Raw genomic sequence first — 15,684 nt, 5'->3', positions numbered from 1 at the left:
CCAGGGTAACAAATCGACACTCTATACAGCATGTTGTGTTAGAATAACGGTATGCAGGCGTGCGTTATCCTGTTGGAAAACAGCCCCTGGAACGTTGTTCATGAAAGGCAGCACAACATGTCGAATCACCAGACTGACTTACAGATTTATGGTCAGGGTGCGTGAGATAACCACGAGAATGTTCATACTGTCGTACGAATTCGCACCCCAGGCCATAACTCCAGGTGTAGATCCAGTAGAGGTTGGCTGCAGGCCTTCAAAGGGCCTCTGGCTACCCACATGGCCATCACTGGCGCCGAGGCTGAACTAGCTTTCGTAAGAAAACGCAGCAGACCTCCATCCTGCCCTCCAAAGAGTTCTCGCTTGACACCACTGAAGCAGTAAACGGCGGTTGTTCAGAGTAACAGTTCGTTACAGGAGTAACAGATCGTTGTGTCACTGTGCTGCCAACTGCTACTCACATGTAGCAGTACTGAGATTAGACATAAATTTAACATTAAAATTAGACGAACTTATTTTTACCTCGGAAGTAAAACTACAAATCGACGGACAAAGCAAGTACGACGTAAAAAGCACACCAGCACAGGCCAAGAGAGCATTCTTGGTCAACGTACATCTGCTTATATATGAATTCATGAGGGGAAGTAGCTTCTTGGGACGTACGTTTGAAGAACAGTAATACATACTGAACTGAATAAAGCCATGGAGTAGCGATATGCACATGCACAGAAGGCAGTAATATCGCGTACACGAGGTATAAAAAGTGCAGTGTATTGGTGGCGCTGACTTTCATACTCAGGTGGTTCATGTGACAAGTTCCCGACGTGATTATAGCCGCACTATAGTAATTAACAGATTTTAAACGCGGAATGGCAATTGGAGCCACACGCATGAGATATTTCATTTCGGAAACTGTTTGGGAATTCAATATTCTGAGATCCACAGTATCTAGGATGGCCGAGAATACCAGATTTCAGGCATTACCTCTCACCACGGGCAACAGATGGGCCACCGGCCTTTACTTAAGGACCGAGACCAGCGGCGTTTGCGAAGACTAGTCAGTGGTTAGAGACAAGCAACCCTGGATGACATAACGATAGAAATCAATGTGAGACGTAAGACGAACCTATCCGTTAGGAAATTGCGGTGAAATTAGTCGTTAATTGTACAAGTTCAGAAGTACAAAATACGTTCTCTTTTTCAATTCTGCATCTACATGGCTTCCCTGCAGATCGCAAGTGCCTGGCACAGGGTTCGAAGAACCAGCTTCTCTGTTATTCTCTGTTCTTCCACTCTCGAACAGCGCGCGGGAAAAAGAGAACACACACATATTTTCGTGCGAGCTCTGATTTCCCTTATTTTATTATGATGATCGTTTCTCCCTACGTAGGTTGGCGTCACCAAAATATTTGTCCGATTCACAGGAGCAAGTTCGTGATTGAAATTTTGTGAGCAGGTCCCGCCGCAACGAAAAACGCCTGGGTTTTGATGATTTCCACCCCAAATCCTGCATCATGCCTGTGATGCTGTCTCCGCTATTTCTCGATAATACAAAATGTTCTGCCCTCCTTTGATCTTCTTCGGTGTAATCCTGTCTGGTAAGAATCCTACATCGTGCATCAATAGTATAAAAGAGGATGGACAAACGTAGGTAGGCAGTCTCTTTAAGAGATCTGTTGCATAATCTGTGTTCCGCCAATAAAACGCATTCTTTGGTTCGTCTTCCATATAATATTTTCTTTGTGTTCTTTCAAATCTAAGATTTTCATAAGTGTAATTCCCGGATACTTAGCTGAATTTAAGGCATTTATATTTCATTAACTTATCGTGTTTAGAGCTCACGTAGAAGATCTCACTCCTTTCATTGTTTAGTGTCAACTGCCAATTTTCACGCCGTACAGGTATCTTTGGTAAATCGTTTTGCAGCTGGATTTGATCCTCTGATGTCGTCACTCGACGACAAACGACAGTATCATCTGCAGAAAACCCTAGACGGTTGGTCGCCATTGTCTCTTAAACCGTTTATAAAGATAAGGAACAGCAGAGGGCCTATAAATCTATCTTGGGGAACGCAGCAACTCGCTTCTGTTTTACTCGATGACTTTCCGTCAGTTATTATGAACTGTTAACTCTCTGACAGGAAATCACGAATTTAGTCGCATAAGTGAGACGATATTTCAGAATCACCCAATTTGATTTCAAGGCACTTGTGAGGTACGTTGTCAAAAGCCTTCGGGAAATCTAGAAATACGGAATCAATTTAATTTAATTTAATCTGCTGGAATTCAGTTATTATTGTCTACAATAATTTAATTAGCTGTTGTTCAGAAAATTGTACTTGGTTTTGTCTGTACCTGATGTCTACCTATGAACGATGATTGATCAAAGTCGGGGTTAGAATGAAATTTTCACTGTACAGCGGAGAGTGCGCTGATATGAAACTTCTTGGCAGATTAAAACTGTGTGCCATAACGAGACTCAAACTCGGGACCTTTGCCTTTCGTGGGCAAGTGCTCTACTACTGGTAGAATTAAGCTACTACTGGTAGAGCAGTTGCCCGCGAAAGGCAAAGGTCCCGAGTTCGAGTCTCGGTCCGGCACACAGTTCTAATCTGCCAGGAAGTTTCAAAGACGGGGTTGTTCTCCGCGTTTCAGTGCTGCTGCTGGTGGGTTATTTTTTATATCATGTTACTGGATATAGGCGTAGTCTGCCTCATCGTGGCGTGCACTTTCGGGAGGATCGCAGAGCACGCTCTGGATGCAAGCCTCGAGACAGTGGAGTGAATGGGAGAGGAGGAGTGCGGGGGAGGGATGGGGTGCGATGTGTGAAGCAGTAGGAGGGTACGCGGCAAGGCGCGGCGGCTGCATCACAACGCGCGCAGGAATTTTAATATTCCGCATTCCGGCGGAGGAGGGGAGCGCCGCAGGCGCCGCGAAGCCCTGCTCGCCCGCCGCTTAATTCCCGGCACCCCGCTCGGAAGAGGGAGGGGTCTGTGGGGGTGGTGAAGGGGTTGGGATGTGGTACGGGATGGGTGAGAGGCGCCACGGCGCGTGCTGGCGACGCGATAGATAGCCCCCACGGTAATGAGGGACCCGCCTGCCGCCTTCGATCTGACGGGGCCGGCGACGAGCCTGTGGCTTTGGCAACCAGCCACCCTGCCCACTTCCTCCGTCACCCCTGTATCTCTCCCTGCTATGATTGCCCCGACGAATATTCTCCTACACTGTAAGCGTTTGTATTTTTACGGGTATCTATTTCCAATTTTCGGAGGATAAAGTGGCATGAAGAACTGTTTACATTACTAAACAGCTAACCCGGGGCACAGTCACAATTTCAGGTTGCCTATCTGAGGCGTCCTGATGGAACAAACACTTGATTTTCCCTCAGAGCGAGGTGGCGCAGTGGTTAGCACACTGGACTCGCATTCGGGAGGGCGACGTTTCAATCCCGCGTCCGTCAATCCTGATGCAGGTTTTTCGTGATTTCCCTAAATCGCACTAGGCAAATGAAGGGGTGGTTTCTTCGAAAGAGCACGGCCGACTTCCTTTCCTGTCCTTCCCTAATCCAATGAGACCGATTACCTCGCTGTCTGGTCTCTTCCCTCAAACAACTCCCCCCCCACGCCCCACAAGTTGATTTTCCTCTCTCTTTTTCTTTTCTTCTGTACACATACACATTGAAGTATGCGGATCACAACTGCCTGTAGGGTAACCTCAGGAACTCCACAGTTTGTAACCTCTAACATATACATCTAGCACCATCGAAGTTATTTTCTTAGGTCTTAACAAAAGTCCTATCATCTTGTCCCTTCTTTTTCTCTGTGTTTTCCATATCTTACATTCTTCACCGATTCTGCGCAGAACCTCCTGACTCCTTACCTTATCAACCTACCTAATTTTCAACATTCTTCTGTAGTTTCACATCTCAAATATTTTCCTTATCTCCTGTTCCGATTTTCCACATTTTTTTGTTTCAGTACCGTAGAGTGTTGTGCTGTAAAGGTACATTTTCAGAAATTTGTTCCTCAAGTTTAGGCCTATGTTTGATACTAGTAGACTTTACTTGACCGTAAATGTCCTTTTTGCCGGTGCTAGACTGGCCGTCCCCACTGGTGTTTTGCTGTCTAAGTAGCAGAATTCCATCGTCTACTTCGTGATCCCCATTCAGGTTCATGTATATAATTTATAAGTATTTCGTAGAAATTGGCTGAACTGTGATAACTTAAGTCTGCCGCCGCTGTGAAATGATGCCGCTGCCATGTAGCAGCACAGTTGGTGCAACTCCAGACAGCAGCGAGGCTTGAGCAGAAGAGAGTCGCGCCTGGTGCTCTAACAAATCCCTCAAAATCGAAAGCCTCAGACGTTCTATGGATTTCTCACTGTTTTCTACTCTAACATTAACCTTTCCATGATTTGGTTATTCGCCAGCAAATCATGAGTCTCATTGCATATTAAACTGTATCTCTCATTTTACCAGAACTGAAATGATGTCTAGTTTGGTAGTCTTGTGGTGCTCACATGGTAGTTCAGTGTGGTTGGTAGGGGACTGGCAACCATCTGTTATATAAAACAGAATGACACTTTCATCGATAGAATAAAAGAGCTGTCGTTCTTCTTCCGCACAGAACTGCTAACGGATAGTGCAGAAGAGAAAGACAAATACGAAGAACAAAAGGGGGGGGGGGAGGGGTAAATGCAGGCCTGGCAAGAGAAACCGTCGCAGCAACGAATCACGGTTAGAGCACGGAGTTTTGTATCTGATTTTTAACACACCAGTGCTCTCTCAATGATGGGAAACTCGTAAGAAGTAAAGCGTTTTTCAGATTCCACGTTCAATTATAGGTCGTCTTTTCCCGGTTGTTTGAATGGCTTAGGGGAACGCAGTTGGCCGAAGTGACGTGCGATTGAAACACTTCCATTAGGACATTGAACCGCAAGAAATTATTATTACCAGAATCTATACGCATATATAAACATTCTCCTTCTATACAATTTACAAAATAAAGTCACTCACTGCGTTTTTCTACCCTTACATGAAGGTTAGTCACAAGGTTTTCATTGATACGTACATTGATCCAAGAGGTAGGTTTATATGCATTGTTAATTAATTTTTGTGCACAGAGGCTGAACTGTGACGAATTACAACCCCCACCCTGTGTTCTCTCTCTGTATGTACAGGTTAGGCTACACTCAGGAGTTGAGCTATTCGCGGTGCAGTGGCACGCCTGCCCCGCCGCCCCCAACCGCGCGAGTGCGGCGTCTTTGATGCTCGGCTCGCATTGTACGCAGGTTGACGTACGGCAGTCCACCGACGCATTTAGGTGCTGCAGTAAGTTTTCAAGTCGCGTGTTTTGTTTAAATTGTTTAATTTGAATGAAACTGATGATATTCAGTTACCTAGAGTTGTTCTCTGTTTTTAACCGTAACTCTGCGCCGTGACCCGTAAACAAAGTAACCAGTGCGCCAGACAAGTACTCCCGTCGAAGGTACCTAGTGCTGTCTTTGCGAAGCCGTGGCGGACCTCTAGTTATTTTACATATGACGGCGTCGCTACACATCCCGGGTATCTGTAACGTGTGGCCGTCAGCTATACATTTTCTCAAGATGCTTGAGTTGGTCGAGAGAAACAGTCAAAGCATACAAAGAAATATACAAACTGAAACTTCTTGTTTAGAATTCTATACAAAAAGGAATTCAATAAAGGACTGAAGTCCTCCTTGCTAAGAAACTGCATTTCATAAGTGAGTCGGGCAACTCGGATGGAAATTCTAACTTCAATGTGCTAAATACATTGGCTAACCTCCACAATTTATTTATACGAGGGAAACAGCTGATATTGTACATTGTATTCCTACACATTTATTTTGTGGGTAATGTTTCCAGTTTTATTTGAGTAAAGAGATGGAAGGCGCCACTGTATCAGAACAAGAAGAAAGTAGACAGGGGAAGGAAAGGCAAACTAATCCTTTAACTTGGAAGAGTATTATTTGAAAAACAGCAAAGATGAAAGGGCAAGAACATATTGACTATAAGGGGGAATGCATATCAATTAAAATTGTAGGATTTGACTGTAGGTAGTTTCCAACTACAGTGGATGTTACTGACAGTTTTGTGAACAGTATTACTAGTACCTGTAATAAATAATATAGTGTATTATAATCGTGTTTACAGCGTACACACGTTTCTGGGCTGGATTATTTTATGTTTTCACATGTAAGACGGTCAAGTGCTTTCAAGACATTAGTGCAGATGAAAACGAAGCTCTTTTAGTGCGACTTCACATCCTCCCATCTCACTACGAACAAAATATTCACATCCAGTTACCTACAGACATAAATGACGTCCAGTGCGTCAACCAAGTAGAAAGTATTCCGTTCGACAGATTGACAAAGTTTTTCCTTACAATTTAATTGTTACAAAGATATATTACAGATCACTACTGGCTCTTCAAGCTGTATTTCACAAGAGAGTGAACCGACTGAGGAAACCATTTGTATTGATTAGATAACACAGAAAAAGCTACCTGGTAAAGGAATGCCAGTACTCTGGAAGGGCAACAAGGCATTTACACGAAAAACTCAATAGAAAGTTGATTTATAAATTGTTCAAGGAGTAACATGCTGGTGTTAAATGTAGATACCATACTTTCGCTTTGTTTTTCGATGGAATTTGTTAACTGGGCGACCTCAGGCAGATGCAAGCTGCTTGTGCGAAAAATTAAATGACTAGAAATCGCCATATCGACGTTGTGACAAAGAGGTGTGCTTTGGCTGAGATGATGGTGCATAAGAAACTTGAAGCTGAAATTCTAATGAAATCTCAACCTCATGTATTGTCTCTGGCGAAAGATTTTATGCAGAACATTCAATTACCAGTCATCCACGTCCAGGAAACATTTTAAATGCGCCAGCTGACTACAAATGTGTTTTGCATTCATGATAATAAAACTGGAATATACATTTATCACGAGTGAATTGCCTAGAAAGGCTGTAAAGAGGTACGTTCTTTCTTGTTAATTACCTCCAGGACATTCCTGGTTAAATTACATTGCTATATTTGTTTTCCGACAACTGTGCAGGGCAGAATGAGAACTATATTTTAGAAAGGCTGCTTCTACTTTTAACAGACACTGTTTGATCTAAAAAAATATCGAGCAACTCTTTCCTGTCGAGGGCCAATCTTTCCTGTGCTGCAATAGGGATTTTGCTACAGTCAACGCGCCCTCAGAAGGTATGATCAAATGTGCTCTAAGCGTGAAATACCGAAACTGATCATAGAGAGTAGCACATCTGCGAAATTAGAAGTACATGAAGTGAAATCTGAAGATATCTTGGATTTGAAAAACTAGTGTCCAATAATTTATAAAATAAACTGCCTATTACAAGAAACTGTACCTAAGTCAGTCCACGAGACAAGACAGTACTTTTTGACACCAGCATAACTATGAAGTTATCGTATATTAGCCAACTCTGTGGACGTACAATAAGATTCCAGATTATTGGTGGTACCGCGAAACACACATTGTCTTTCTCAACCTGAGCATATTTCAGGTTATATTTTTCTACATAATGTGCATAATTCCACTGGTAAAATTCCAGTAAAAGCAACAAAAATAAAAGACATCATTAGCTCACTCATTTACATTATCTAATAAACATCAAGAATTCTATTACGAAATTGTACGTTATCCCATAAGTGAAGTTCTTAACCTTCAAGATCAAGATGGCTGAAGAAACTGGAAATGCGGTATTGCCTTATTTTTCTTCTTTGTTATTTTCTAAATAAATATTGATTATAAACCAACTGTTTTATTTTATTTAATGCGCATTATCCTTTCACATTTCTAAACTGTAAGCGTATCCTCAAAGTAATAAATAAATCATCATATTTTCCCCAAGAAAATACGAAAAATCTATTTTGGTCCACACAGAAAGGATTTGGGATTTAAAACACTTCACATTCATTGAACGTCAGTAAGGCCTTTCATATTCGGTCAGTAAACAACAGCGATTTGCCCCCCTTGGTATTGAACTCATGCTGTCGTGTCCAGAACGCTTTTCTTCGGTTCTATCAAAATTAGGATAAAAGGACTGAAGCCCATTCTGCATGGAGCGATTGGTTTTTTGTGTTCAGTAGAAGCTATCATTCGGTGTGTTTTATGTTATCTCTTACACGCTAGGAATCTGTTTTAATAAAATGATGGGAAATGTCATATTGGTTGTTATAGAATTTTCGTTACTTTTTCTGTATTAGTCGCATATTATGAAATAAAGCTGTTTTAAGGCAACAGCACATTGAAGCTTCATGTAAAACGTGTCGTTTTTGTTAGGATTTGCTATAACTGCCTGTCAATTAGTAACATTTCAGCGATGTAGCCGTTAGAATACGGTAAGAGCAAAAACAAACTCACTAACTGAAGAGCTTCAGCGCAACGTAGTTCGTAAATTTGCCACGTTACGGTAAAGACAGTAGACCGGTGGAGGATTCAGATCAGGTTTTACCTCATTTTTTTACGTTTTCTAAAAGGTTATGGGACTCCTTTATTAACAGAACTAATTTTTGTAATATTTGATGCTAAGTAAATATAAACGTGCTATCTGTCAGTAACTAGCTTGTTACATGTGGCTAACTCTTATAGGCTGACGTCCTTACTCTCTAGACGTGCATCTCAACTTTTCGGCTTGGTACATGTTCATGGATATCCGACTTTTTATTATGAATACCACAAACAGTACATCAAGACTAGAATATGTAAAATGGAGTTCCTGTGCTTCCTTTAATAGAGATAATGTAGGATTATTACGTGTGTTCATTTTCTTGAACAAACTGTGTGGTTTGGGAAACAAACAAAGGCGATAACTGCCGCTGGAGAGAGCTGAGAGTAAAAATCACGTTAAGCAGCTCGTCGGTGTGCCAACGGCGCTGTACTCGTGACGCTGGATATCCCGTCACGTCAACATTAGCTGCCTCGTTCCGTGTAAAGACGGCTTAAGGTCCTCCTGACGGGGCAACTTGACTGCCTTTCCCTTTAGAAACAGGTAAAGGTGCACATTCGCATGCTGCCGCCATCTGATGCCAACAGTAGAAGCTAAGGCAAGATGGAATAGGAAAGAAGTAAGATAGACCGACACTCGCTCAACCATTGTCTACAAACCCGTGCCCGCGGCGATAGTTCTTGTAGAAATACAGCTAATCGTGAGAGTATTGTTCACTTTACGACTTATAAATCATGGAAGTGTCAAAATTGTAAGAGTTTTCTCCTCTTAAATAAATAGCATTAAGTGTGTAGATTTCAATTAATGTATGATTACTTTCCAATCTATCTTCCTTACTCTAACAATTTTTTTATTATGCTAAACTACTGCAGCCAACGGCCTTGCCGCAGTGGTAACACCGGTTCCCGTCAGATCACGGAAGTTAAGAGCTGTCGGGGAGGGCTAGCACTTGGATGGGTGACCATCCAGTCTGCCGAACGTTGTAGGCAAGCAGGGTGCACTCTCCCCTTTTGAGGCAAACTGTGGAGCTACTTGATTGAGAAGTAGCAGCTCCGGTCTCGGAAACTGACATACGGCCGGGAGAGCGGTGTGCTGAACACATGCCCCTGCATACCCGCATCCGGCGACGCCCGTGGGCTGGCCGGTACCGTTGGGCCTTCATGGCCTATTCGGGTGGAGTTCAACTACTGCAGTAAGCACTCTGCTACGACTACTACTTCTACTACTATGGTTTGAAAGCACTCATGTGTAAAAGTTTTATCATCGTATGAATCATTTTATTTATATAACGAATTTTCGAATCATAGGCATGTGTAGTGGTGATGTGAGTAGTGGGGTGGGGGGAGTGGGGAGTGGGGAGTGGGGGGGGGGGGTGGGGGGGAGGGAGCGGGCGGGGAGGGTGTACGGAATAACGAACTATGACCAGTATTTATCCATTCCGAGACGACATGAAGGCGAATGCCAACGGTTTCCCTACACCGTATTAGGAATGAAAAAGTGTTGTTGTGTGTTGTGTTTCCATATTTTTTACTACCTCCTGGCTAGCTACTGAGAGTTATTTCAAAATGGTTGAGTCTGAAAACATCAGTGTGTTCTTAGTAATGGGTATGGAAAGTTCTTCCTCTTTTCCTTTGTAGAATGTAGGGTAAAAGCTACATTGCAATTTATATATTCCATTGTGTTATGTCGCTGAAGTGCTTACGTTAATTGTGTGAGGCAAGTACTGTCCGTGAGAAAGATGTCTTTATACTGGTGTTTCTAAATTAGTTAACAATTTTTTGGTGGTGCTGTGCCTAAACAAGATGGATTTGTGAAACATCCTGGCAGATTAAAACTGTGTGCCGGACCGAGACTCGAACTCGGGACCTTTGCCTTTCGCGGGCAAGTGCTCTACAATCTGAGCTACCCAAGCACGACTCACGACCCGTCCTCACAGCTTCAATTCTGCCAGTACCTCGTCTCCTACCTTCCAAACTTCACAGAAGCTCTTCGCAGACGGTAGGAGACGAGGTACCGCCAGAATTGAAGCTGTGAGGAGGGGTCGTGAGCTGTGCTTGGCTGACTCAGATGGTAGATCACTTGCCCGCGAAAGGCAAAGGTCCTGAGTTCGAGTCTCGTTCCGGCAAACAGCTTTAATCTGTCAGGAAGTTTCATATCAGCGCACACTCCGCTGCAGAGTGAAAATCTCATTCAGGATCGATTTGTGTTTGGTCAGTTTTGTTTGCCGTAGTGTTTCCAGTTCTTATATTGACTTCTTTTTTGCCGGATGGTTTTTCAGTTGATTTCATGACCATCCATGTTTACTGCAAGTGCTTTTACATTATCTGTTTCTGACGTTAGTGCTTTGCGTTTTAAAGACAATGTGTGCCCCCTGCTCATTACGGACCACAATTCAGCATACTTGTAAGTGTTTGAATTTTATTGTTATTCATGTACCGTGATATGAGTGTAGGTTGGTTTTCTATAAACGTAAGTACTATGTTCCGGCTGCATGTAAACAGTCGTGCGGTCTAAGAAATTTATGGACTGGTTTGTTTCATGTTCTACGTTGAACTTGATATTCTTATGGCGTGAAATGAATAATGCGAGATTTTCATCAAGTTCAACTTCAATGCCATCACCTCCGTAAAATTGAAGTTACGTAATGAAATGTGACATTTTCGATAATTACTTGCTCTTCTTTACTCACATGAATTCTCCACGATGAAGTATCCAGCACGCTGCCATAGTATCCTAAATAAGTGGGCATAGCTCAATGACAATGTGGAGTACCGTGCGTTAGCTGGAGTTCTACATTTGAAGGGGAACAACGCTGCAAGAGTTCATGTTGAGTAAGAAGAAATGGAAGGAAATAAATTTTTCGCATCTTTGATACCAACTCGCGAGACCAAGGCGGGATGTTGTAGGAATACGTTCTTCCCAGCCTCACATCCCAACACGCTTGGAAACAATCGGAAGGCATGAAATTTGCGACTTTTTGGAGGGGATTTCCAGTTTTGGCATTCGCGTGAAGACCAATGGAAACCTCCTGAAAACGCTGGCCCGCATTAGATTTTACACGCTGCGCGGTAGAATTAAAAGATCACTTACCCGAAACCCCGTAATTGTCTCTCGTTCCAAAACATAAGCTTGGAATGAGGCTGAAAGATGCATTTGTAACGGTGCAAACCCGTACGCCCGGCGATGAGACCCTCGTTCTCTACGACACTCAAAACAACAAGGCTAAATTTCATGTGAAGTGTAGAGTACTTTAATGATGTCACATTGGCACCAAATTTCACCACGATTCTGCTCAACGCCACAGTGGATGTGTCGCACTATATGAAAGTCTCCATACCTCGTCTTACCCACATTTCACCTCTTCTTTTCACGTCTCTGCGATGAATGTCCGAATCGTGACGGCCACCGTTGAAGTCACCCAGTTTTCTTGTGAGTGGCCTAGGGAATCACCATCGCTCCGAATACAAACGAAAAGGCCTCAGTGTGTGGCACAAAGGGAGTCAAGGACACCACCCCTTTCTTTGGGCGTTGATTCCTACATGTGTCGGGATCCAAATCGACATTTCGCAGTTCGGAGAGCAAAATGACGATATTCTTGACAAACTCTCGGTGCTGTCGACACCACCTGAGCTATTCAACCTTTTGTTGACGGACATCATGGGGCTGGAACCCCACTGAATTGGATCTCACCATCTTGGAGAGTAGTGCGACATCAATTTTTGCTCTGTTGTAGCGGGTGTACCACTGGAGACCATTCAAAAGCATTCGTTGAAATTGTAACGTGATCGGAAGCAACAAAGTGTCCTTATGGTTTTTTAGAGTATCTGAAATTTTTTCGTCGCCCATTTATAAGAAAACCAAGAGATTTCTACACCTGGCTGTGCGATTCAGACTCCATCGCATAAGCGTGAAAAGACGGACTGAAATGTAGGTTAGAGGGCGTGTGACGATTTTCCCAGCTTGTGACACGTCCATGTTGGCGTTGGGTAGAAGTGTGGCGAAATCTGGGGTCAATGTGACATCATTAACGCGTCTTTCACGTCAATTCTGAGCTCTGGCCTTTTTTCCGCATGTGTCGACATCTGGTATTTGAAGCGTAGTCGAGTCCGAGGTTGACGGCGCAGGGCACCACGCTTTTGCACCATTGCATAGACAGACTGTAGGCAGCACTGAGTGAAAATTCAAACTTATGCGTTGCAGTGAGAGACACGGGGTTTCGAAAATGTGATTCTTTATTCCTGTTGCGCAGTAAATAGTGCTGGCATTGTGCCAGAATGGGGGCGATCTGCAGTGTAATACACAGAGAACCATTTATTTCGATAATCGGTTTCGGTAAGACCGTGTTACCATCTTCAGATCTTACGCTCTAAACTGCACGGTTGCACCTTCTGTCGTAGCCTGTAGCTGGAGTGAGTAGCACTTGCTAATGGTGGCGTTCTGAGTTCCTGACGATAACAATCCTTGTTGTGTTTATTGTTGTTCAGTGGGCTTCCAACGCAGAACTGTTAACGTCGAGCTACAATGCAGATGCCTATACAGGAAGCGAACGACGCCTGAAACTTAGCCAACCCGTGGAACATGGGTGTGCCTACGGTTGCGGTCTTGTACAGTGTAGATGCGAATGCCACATTCTTTCTTCCTCGGCGAAAACATGACAGAGCCTCCTTGCAAGTAGCCAAAGATCCTGCAAGTACGCTTTTGTGTCATACACTCCGAAAAACAAGAAATTTTGAGAAAGATTTCTTCGATTTTGCAAGGCAATGTGTTCTACATGAATGAAGATAGGACCTTGGTGCGAATTTAACTCATCCACCAAAACTACAGGTTGACCTTGACGCCAATTGTAAGTTAAAATTTCATTTGGTAGCCGGTAGTAATCGACCTATTGCATTCAGCTCACACTTTTGCTCTTTCATTATACAATGTCCATAGAGTCGAGATTGCGATGACCCAACATCAGATAGCATATTGAGTTATCTATTTCAACGGTTGGAAATCAGTTTGTTTGACAGAATTTCCACTGAAAGTGTGGAACTCCACCTCCTACACTTCAAATCATTTGATGATAGACGAAGTTACATTAAACTGTTTCTAGTACAGTTCAAGATTACGTCAACCTCTCCCCCGTCAAGACCACCCCTCTAGGTCGGCCCTTATCTTTCTCCAACAATTCCCCATCTACTTAGGTATATTAGGATCATGTTAACTTAGTTCATGGAATTTAAGTCAGCTTCTGCATATTATCACATTTATTGTGGAATACATTTTTATGTGATAACGTAATCGTCTTCCAGTGATATATGCGTATTTATCTGTTACACTTAATCGTCTCTGTATTTGCAAAGGGCGCTGCATTAATGAGCGATAACACGACGACCTCTCTCCACCGTGATACTGCATGATGCTTAGTGACGTTACGTACGTACGAGGCTTTAAAAAAATATAAAAGCGGAGCGGAGATCACGGAAATAATTCTAGCGGCGGGCCTAAAATGGGTAAAACCACTGACATTAGCGGAGTCTCAAAGGGCAAGTTGCTATTGTCTTAGGTCGAGCACTTAAGACAGCTGTTGGCTTGCTTTGTTGTGTGCATCTGTGGAAAATGGTTTCAGAACTCCGAGTAAGCGACGTGGACTTCCACATCTTATCGCAGGTCGTGGAGGTCAGATTCTTAGCCACCATGTAGAACAGAAAAAGTCGCTATCTGTGGCAGTTCTGACGACTTAATATAATTTTGGTGCAGACACAAATGTTCTGAAAGGAATGCTCGTCTGACATTCTTCAACGTGGACTATGCAACACATCACCCCTATAATCAAACGTTACCGAACGACTTCGTCAGCTTTGGTTGCAATGGGCCAGGATTATCGACCGAGAATCAACAGTAACCCTTCGTCTGGATGTATGAATCTCGTTTCTTGCTATACCCGGTCGATGGTGGTGTTCTAACACCCCATCATAACGCTAAATTGATACTCGAAACATGTCCCCACGCTAGGCGTTAAAGTTTCCAAGGAACTTATGGTATAAACGAAGGCATAACGACACCTGTGAACCATGTGAACATTATTGTAGAGCACCAGCGTCCCATCTTGCTTGCAAATGGTATCTTCCAGCAGGATAACTGTAATTAAAATAAGGCCAGAATCGTGCTGTTGTGATTTGAGGAGAATGATGGTGAAATGCTTATGTGTTGGCATTCACCTGATCTGGACGCAACGGAACGTAAGTCGTATACTATCAGGCGCCAGATCCGCATCCAAAAATCACCACCCCATAATGTAAGTTAATCGCTTGTCCTGTACATACACGTCCGTTCCCATATACCACAGGAATCCCAAAATGGTCTAGTCGAATCCATGAGGCGCAAAGTCATTTCGCTAAAAAAAAAAAAAAAAAAAAAAAAAAAACTTAACCCCGTCCGAACAGGCCATGAAGGCACGGCCCAACGGTACCAAGGTAGCAACCGGCCGCCGGGTCATGCACAGCCCACCCCCGTCACTGGATGCGGATGTGGAGCGGCATGTGTCAGCTCTTCCGATCGTATGTCAGTTTTCGTGACCGGAGCCGCTGCTTCGCAATCAAGTCGCTCCTCCGTTTGCCTCACAGGGACTGAGTGCATTCCGCTTGCCAACAGCGCTCGGCAGGCCAGATAGTCACCCATCCAAGTGCTAGCCCAGCCCGACAGCGCTTAACTTCGGTGATCTGAAGGGAACCGGTGTTGCCACTGCGGCAAGGCCGTTGGCAATCGATGCTGTTTTGCGTTACAAAATTCATCCAACACAGTGTTAAACCGACAGTTGTAATGTTTCGAGGTGTATGGACGGTTTTAAATTTTTCTGTCGATACTTATTCTATTTGGTAATAGCTTGTGCAACTTTTAGAAGATACCGGAAGTAAGTATATTTAAAACGAGTATTCGGTGTAGAGTATCTATAATATACAGGACGAACATTAATAAAACCGATATACTGCAGGGACGGATTCCTGACTGGAAATAGAAACGCATCGTTGACGCGATAAGTGGCACTAACGAATGACAGTGCATCCGATCACTTGCCGTGTGCTCCTTTGTGTTTCAGGCTGTGTGATTGACGCAGAGTACTGTAAGCAGCAGAATGGTCCGGTATTCATTTCGGGAACAAGCCGAGATGGTGTTTGTGTACGGCCAAGCGGATGGAAACAGTCGAC

At 43.6% G+C, this 15,684-nt stretch overlaps 1 pseudogene; it reads right to left on the bottom strand.

Annotated features, from left to right (window-relative positions):
• Positions 1–15,121: 15,121 nt before the first annotated feature.
• On the bottom strand, positions 15,122–15,239 carry LOC126253960 (5S ribosomal RNA; annotated as a pseudogene).
• Positions 15,240–15,684: the final 445 nt, after the last annotated feature.

The sequence above is a fragment of the Schistocerca nitens genome, chromosome 4, assembly GCF_023898315.1.
Source record: "Schistocerca nitens isolate TAMUIC-IGC-003100 chromosome 4, iqSchNite1.1, whole genome shotgun sequence".
Lineage (NCBI taxonomy): Eukaryota > Metazoa > Arthropoda > Insecta > Orthoptera > Acrididae > Schistocerca > Schistocerca nitens.
This window is presented reverse-complemented; position numbering and strand designations above follow the sequence as displayed.